At 44.2% G+C, this 8,295-nt stretch overlaps 1 pseudogene; it reads left to right on the top strand.

Moving 5' to 3' along the window:
* The first annotated feature begins 4,096 nt into the window (after nucleotides 1–4,096).
* Nucleotides 4,097–7,702, top strand: LOC103221344 (high mobility group protein B1 pseudogene; annotated as a pseudogene).
* Nucleotides 7,703–8,295: the final 593 nt, after the last annotated feature.

Raw genomic sequence — 8,295 nt, 5'->3', positions numbered from 1 at the left:
TTTTTTTGAGACGGAGTCTCGCTCTGTCGCCCAGGCTGGAGTGCAGTGGCCGGATCTCAGCTCACTGCAAGCTCCGCCTCCCGAGTTCACACCATTCTCCTGCCTCAGCCTCCCGAGTAGCTGGGACTACAGGCGCCCACCACCTCGCTCAGCTAGTTTTTTGTATTTTTTAGTAGAGAGGGGGTTTCACCGTGTTAGCCAGGATGGTCTCGATCTCCTGACCTTGTGATCCACCCGTCTCGGCCTCCCAAAGTGCTGGGATTACAGGCTTGAGCCACCGCGCCCTGCCAATCGCCATCTTGTTTAAGTGAAGACACCGACACTTGGAGGTCAAGGAACTTGCCAGATGTGTAGTACCCAGCCTCCAAGATGGCCCCCAGTGATCCTCACCTCTTGGGTATTTATGTCTTTGCATAGTCTCCTCCCATGTTTAATTAGGACTGGTCTGTGTAGAGTTCAGCAGGGATGGTATGTGACTTCTGAATCGAGACCATAAAGGACATTGCAGCATCTGCCTTGCTCTCTTGGATTGCTTACTCTGGGCAAAGCCAGCACCATGCTGTGAGAATGTATTTACCATGTCTTTTATTTTTGTATTTTTATGCCCCTCCTAGGACTAGCCAGTTTTTAGAAATAGCAAACAACCATGAGGGTGCTTTACAAATGTAAACCAATCAATCCAGAGCCCACAAACTGCCACCTCCTTTATGGGCTCTCACCCTCCAGGCCTCTCCTGCCCTATCCACCTGCCCTAATCACCCCAGGAGTAGGAACTAGACAACTAGGGATAGCCCGTATGGCCCAGAGCCTGCTGAAATGATTCAAACTATTCAATCCAAAGCCCGATCACCCTCCCTTGCTCTTTCCTTCCCACAGAAACCACAATAATAGTTTGTGCCCCTGGCCGGGCGCGGTGGCTCACGCCTGTAATCCCAGCACTTTGGGAGGCCAGGGCGGGTGGATCACCAAGTCAGGAGAATGAGACCATCCTGGCTAACACAGTGAAACCCCATCTCTACTAAAAATAGAAAAATATTAGCTGGGCGTGGTAGCACGCATCTGTAGTCCCAGCTACTCGGGAAGCTGAGGCAGGAGAATCGCTTGAATCCGGGAGACAGAGGTTGCAGTGAGCCAAGATCTCACCACTGTACTCCAGCCTGGTGACACAGCAAGGCTCTGTCTCAAAAAACAAAAAAACAAAAACAGTTTGTGCCGCTGTTTTCACTCTGTTCCCTCTGCCTCCTGACTGACCTTGGTACTTCCCCATGTGGCCCCATGGTGTGACACACCCCTTCCTCTTGAGATCTGTGAGCATAACAAACTGTCTTTTTATTAGCAGTCATTCCTGATCCGATGGGTTTGCCATACCTAAATATTAATAAAACCTATATTTTAAAACAGAGGACACTCAAGTACCATGTGGTGAAGCCCATATAGAGAGGAACTGAGGCCTCCCACCACAGCAAGCCCCCACTGGCCAGCCAAGTGAGTGAGCCTCCTTGGAAGCAGACCCACCAGCCCCAGTTGAACCTTCAGATTATGGCAGCCCTGGCCCACACCCATCTGCAATCTCATGAGAGGAGACACTCTAAGCCAGACTTCCCATTCAAGCTGCTCCCAAATTTGCAGCTTACAGGAACTGAAAGACAATACATGCTTATTGTTATTTTAAGCCACTAAATTTTGAAGTAATTTGTTCCTCAGTAATGGCTTCTAAGTGGAGGAACTGATTCCTCCACTAACCCCATTTGGGGTTTCCTTATTGCCTCTCCAGTGTACCAGCATGGGAAAGAGCAAGATACTTTGGGCTTCTGACTCAAATGGTAAGAAAACAAAAAAAAAATTGAATTTCACATAACAAGAATTCAAGAAGAAGAGCATCCAGGGTAGATTAACAAAGCAGCCCAGTGATCTCACTCAGGCCCCAGATGATTCTCTTCATTTCTTTGCTCACTCAGCCTCTCAGCTGAGCATTCTCTTTTTCAAAAGATGTTAGCATCATTCCAAGCATCTTATACAGACAGGACAGTGTGAATCTTCCCAGAAACCTCTTAACTGACTTACTCCCTCTGGCCAGAATTGCAGTGTATGGCATACCTAAGACAATCACTGGTAAGTAGGCTGGGAGAAGGAGTGCAGTGATTGGCTTAGACCAATTACCAATGGGAGTGCAGTGATTGGCTTAGACCAACTACCAGTGGGAGCCCAGTGATTGGCTTAGACTGGCTACCAATGGGAGCACAGTGATTGGTTTAGGCCGATTACCAGTGGGCGTGCAGTGATTGGCTTAGATGGATTACCAATGGGAGTGCAGTGATTGGCTTCAACTGATTACCAATGGGGGCTCAGTGATTGGCTTAGACCAATTACCAATGGGAGCACAGTGATTGGTTTAGACCAATTATCAATGGGAACACTGTGATTGGCTTCCACCGATTGCCAGTGGGAATGCAGTGATTGGCTTTGCTTAGACCGATTACCAATGGGAGCGCAGTTATTGGTTTAGATCAATCATCAATGGGAGTGCAGTGATTGGCTTCCAATTACCAATGGAAGCCTAACGATCAGTTTTTCTTTGGGGATGAAGTTTGGGAGTTCTTCACTTGATCACATAGGGCTGGGGACACCCTTGAACAAAATCCAGGTTCTGGCAACAAGGAAAACCTATGCACAAGGGTTGGGGTGATGAATGACTTAGGTACATTATCTTCTATATAAACCATCAAGAAGTCAGCTGCACTAGCGAGAAAGGCAATAGAGGCCCAGAGAAGGTGTCAGGAAAGCAGAAGAAAGAGTCGGGGCAGGTAGGTCAGGGCCAGTTGGAGGGCCTTGGGCTTTACACATAGAACGAATCACCTGAATGAGTCACTCCCTAAACCACTGTTCCTTCACCCCATTCTCCCTCCTGAGGATGTGTTATGCACCTGCTCACACATGTGACTGTTCCTTCACATCACCAGTTTGAGTCAGGGTGACATGACCCAGCTGCCTCCAGAAGCCTCCCAGCCAACGGACGCAGAGCAGGCTGTGGACAAATCAGTCAGGTGGTGGCTGCTGATTAGAATTCATCCGCATTCTCAGGGTGGAGGGCAGCAGGAGATGTGTGCAGCCTCCTCCCCTATGGAGGGGAAGCAGGATGCTATTTGTTTAAATGGTGGTTGGTTATACCAGAAACACTTGGCCTCCTTTATCTGGATATAGAATAACCTAGCACCAATAGATCAGTAGTAGTAGTAGTACAACAGCTATAGTAGCCCAACCCTTTTATTTTGTAGATGTAGAAAACCAAGTTCATATTCAAGTGACTTGGCCAGGATCAAAAAGGCCAAGCTGGAACTAAGACTGAGTCTTAAGACTCTTGCTCTGATTCTCTCTCATCATACCTTATAGGAAGAGTTTCTATGCTAAATTCTATGCCAGATCTATAACGTCATTTTTCTGAGACACAAAACTGCTTTAGGTAAGTGTTCTAATAGTTCCTCATGTTCATCTGAAATCTACTAATTATGTTTGACATGGAGACCTTTATTTTTAATGTTGTGTAATTAGACTTTCAAGTTCCGCCCTTAAAACTTTTTATCTGTTGTTTACCAAAACAGGCCAAGATTCCAGCTAATAATATTTTCAACCACTTTTGTCATTCTCCAATAAATTATCTAGAAAATTGTCAAGAGTAATTCCTGGCCGGGTGTGGTGGCTCATGCCTGTAATCCCAGGACTTGGGAGGCCAAGGCAGGCGGACCATGAGGTCAGGAGTTCGGGACCAGCCTGACCAATATGGTGATACCCCATCTCTACTAAAAATACAAAAAAAAAAAAAAAATTAGCTGGGCGTGGTGGTGCGCGCCTGCAATCCCAGCTACTCAGGAGGCTGAGGCAGGAGAATCACTTGAACCCGGGAGGCAGAGGTTGCAGTGAGCCAAGATTGCGCCATTGCACTCCAGCCTGAGCAACAAAGTGAGACTGTGTCTCAAAAAAAAAAAAAAAAGTAATTCCTTTCCAGTGATAGCAGAAATCAGAGACTTCAAGTATCCAGTTCAAGTTCACTGGACTCACTACTTCAAAGGCAGTATAATAAGCTCCCTGAGATGATCTTTCTGAAGTAACTCTTTTCTGTCTATCAGCTGACTTGCAGAACTGATTGTGTACTTGACACAGATCCACATGACTCAGTGCAATGGGAGTAGTTCAGCAGTTTTGAATTCTTAGATGATTTTCACTCTTTGTTTCTTGGTTTGTTTGAAGAGATCAAAAGGGAGCTGTATCGTTGTGTGGTAAGTGTGTCTCTATCACTGTTTTCCATAGCTTTCCCTCCCAAGATCCATTATAACTTTGGAAATGTGGTGAAATGTATCTTATAGGACTCTATTAAAAGACTAAATCTGGTAAGGTTTAGTCTAGGGATGTGTGTGTGTGTGTGTGTGCGCGTGTGTGCATGCGCACATGCCCGCATGTATGCTAGGAGCAGGCAGAGTGGGGAAAGGAAGTGATGTGGGGGTTGCAATTGTAGCAGTTGCAACAAAACAAGGATGTTTAGCACACATCTACAATAAACATGATCTTCATTATTTTTAGTTAACCACATTATTGTTATAACCAGAAAAATAATTTTAAAAGCTTTCAAAGGTTAAAGAAATGATTCACAGCAGAAAATCAGAATCCAAGTTGGCAATCTGTTCAGTAACCATCATTACTTCTCCCACTAATTTTCAGGTCACTATCAGTAAAACATTTTTAGTCAAGCAAACAATTTAACAATTATTTGTCCTCATCCACTTTTGCACACAGTTGAATAAGCTAATGTGGGCTGGAAACAAAATTAGAAACAAACTCTGATTAAACCATTCATTCATCAAATGTACATTAAACACTAGGTATCTGACAGGTTTTGTATTATGAGAAAAGAAACAGTAAACAGGAATCTGGGTGCAGTCGCTCACGCCCATAATCCCAGTACTTTGGGAGGCCAAGGTAGGCGAATCACCTGAGGTCAGGAGTTCAAGACCGGCCTAACCAACGTGGTGAAACCCTATCTCTACTAAAAATACAAAAATTAGCCAGGGTGTGGTGGTACATGCCTGTAATCCCAGTTACTTGGGAGACTGAGGCAGGAGAATTGCTTGAACCAGGGAGGTGGAGGCTACAGTGAGCTGAGATCGTACCTCTGCACTCTAGCCTGGGCAACAGAGAGAGACTCTGTCTCAACAACAATAACAACAACAAGAAACAGTAAACAGGAAAAGACAAAGGGTTCCATTCAGTACAACCCTGTGGTGGAGGCCTGGACAGCATGCATGGGCACACACTGGCAAGGCACCAGTCTTGGTGTGAGCAAGCAGACAGTGCAGGAAAGCCTCCAGGAGGAGGTGATGTCAGAATTAAATGTGGAAGGACAGGTGAGAGTAGACAGACATGGAGGTAAAGGGAACAAGAGAAAGAAAGGTTTGGAGTTGTGAGGAGGGAGCGTGCACATCAAGGACCTCACAGTTAACATTGGGGGTGGGGTGGTGGGGTCAGCGGGGAGTAAGGGAGTGAGAAGGATGGAGGCAGAGGGTGGGGGGTTCATGCGGGGCTGGGTTGGCTTTGCCAGGAGATGAGACTAAATCCTGATAGCCGTGGGAGCTATTGTAGAAATCATTTCAGGCTGATCAGATTTATTTGGGTTTACTGGAGGAGGGAGGAGGCTGTTTGTATGTATTTATTTAATCTTGTTTGGACAAGCCTTAAGCTTAGTAAAGGACAATACGAGGTCCTTAATAATGAAAGAGCCAACATATAACGTCATACATTATTGCAACATTCTCGTTATTCACGTAGTGCATTCAGATGAATATATTCTCAACAAATATTTCCTTCATTTGTAACATCTAGGCAGAGGTGGGCAAGAGCAGATAAAAGAGATGGCAAACTTTGATGACCTTCTTTATATGCCTCAAGGCCTCACCACTGATATGTCATTGAATATTTCACACTGGCTTCCTCCGACTCTTTTTATCAAGGTCTTAACAATCATTGTGTCAACATGTGACCTTATAAACTGTACACAAGGACCCTTTTTGGGACAACGTGATCATGGGAGAGAAATCTCTCCGTTTGCCTCCCTCTCCCTACCCATCTGTGCTTCTGCCTGAAGTCATCAGCAGTTCAGATATTAAAACTGTGTTCTTTAGGTCTTAATAAGCCATACCAAGAAAATGAGAAATTCCTTTTGTGGCTTCACTACTTGGAACTTTGAAAAGAATGAACAGTAACATTCTCAGTCAGATTCAGATTTCGTATCAAACCTGCTTTAGAGAACTGAAGGATAAGATATGCTTATTTAAAACTTTTAAATTATCATCCTCTCGATAGAGACAACACCAGGACAAGTGAGAGCCAGACAGAAACTGGGCGACTCTGCCTCACCAAGGAAAAATTACTCAACGTGAGCAAAGGAGATCCTAAGAAGCCAAGAGGCGAAATGTCCTCATACGCATTTTTTGTGCAAACTTGTCAGGAGGAGCATAAGAAGAAGCATCTGGATGCTTCAGTCAGCTTCTCAGAGTTTTCTAAGAAGTGCCCAGAGAGGTGGAAGACCATGTCTGCTAAAGAGAAAGGAAAATTTGAAGATACAGCAAAGGCGGACAAGGCCCGTAATGAAAGAGAAATGAAAACCTATATCCCTTCTAAAGGGGAGACAAGAAAGAAGTTCAAGGATCCCGAGGCACCCAAGAGGCCTCCTTCAGCCTTTTTTCTGTTCTGTTCTGAGTGTTGCCCAAAACATCCTGGCCTGTCCATTGGTGACGCTGCGAAGAAACCAGGAGAGATGTGGAATGACACCGCTGCAGGTGACAAGCAGCCTTAGGAAAAGAAGGCTTCGAAGCTGAAGGAAAAATGCACAAAGGCTCTTGCTGCATATTGAGCTAAAGGAAAGCCTGATGCAGCAAAAAAGGGAGTTGTCAAGGCTGAAAAAAAGCAAGAAAAAGAGGAGGAAGCTGAGGAAAATGAAGAGGGTGAGGAGAGGGAGATGAAGAGATGAAAATGAAGAAGACAATGATCATTAATAAGTTGGTTCTAGTTTTTTTTTTCTTATCTGTAAAGCATTTAGCCTGCCTGTACACAACTCACTCCCTTTAAAGAAAAAAAATGAAACGTAAGGCTGTGTAAAATTTGTTTTTAAACCACACAGTGTCTTCTTTTGTATAATTTAACACACTACCGAAATGTGTCTTTAGATAGCCCTGTCCTGGTGGTATTTTTTTTTCTTTTTATATTTTGAGATGGAGTCTCCTCTGTCACCCAGGCTGGAGTGCAGTGGCACCATCTTGGCTCACTCCATCCTCTGCCTTCCAGGTTCAAGCGATTCTCCTGCCTTGGCCTCCTGAGTAGCTGGGTTTGCAGGCGCATGCCACCACGCCTGGTGGTATTTTCAATAACCACTAACCTTGCCTGGTAAAGTATGGGGGTTGTAAATTGGCATGGAAATTTCAAACAAGTTCTTTTTGGTGCACAGCACAAATTAGTTATGTATGGCAATGGTAGTTTTTTTCATCTTCAGTTGTCTCTGATACAGCTTATACCAAATAATTGTTGTTCCATTAACTGAATATCACTCTGTAATTGCAAAAAAAAAAAAAAAAAAAAAAAAAAAAAAAAAAAAAAAAAAAAGGTTGCAGCTGTTTTGTTGACATTCTGAATGCTTCTAAGTAAATACAATTTTTTTTCTTTTCTTTTGAGACTGAGTTTTGCTCTTGTTGCCCAGGCTGGAGTGCAGTGGCGCGATCTCAGCTCATCACAACCTCCACCTCCCAATTTCAAGTGATTATCCTGCCTCAGCCTCCTGAGTAGCTGGGACTACAGGCATGCACCACCACACCCAGCTAATTTTGTATTTTTAGTAAAGACGGGGTTTCTCCATGTTGATCAGGCTGGTCTCAAACTCCTGAACTCAGGTGATCCATCTGTCTCAGCCTCCCAAAGTGCTGGGATTACAGGTGTGAGCCACCGCACCCGGCCTAAATACAATTATTTTTTATTTAAAAAAAAAAAAAAAGGTATTATCCTGTCAAGAGCCACCCTAACCAGACTCAGTACAATGTTAAAACACATCACCCAGAAAAGATGGCACCTTCAGTTCATGCCAGAGAATCTCTCTTGCCGGTAAAAAGTTAAAAAAATAAAATAAAAAACACATCACCCAATTTGGGCAGTGTTAGCAAATGCGCCCATTTTTCATTGCAAGTTTGCAAGTTCTTTTTTTTTCCTTTTTTCCTTATTTATTTCCTCGTTGTCTTTGTTTTTCGTTTGTTTGAGACG

Source organism: Chlorocebus sabaeus, chromosome 17, assembly GCF_047675955.1.
Source record: "Chlorocebus sabaeus isolate Y175 chromosome 17, mChlSab1.0.hap1, whole genome shotgun sequence".
Classification (NCBI taxonomy): Eukaryota; Metazoa; Chordata; class Mammalia; order Primates; family Cercopithecidae; genus Chlorocebus; species Chlorocebus sabaeus.
This window is presented reverse-complemented; position numbering and strand designations above follow the sequence as displayed.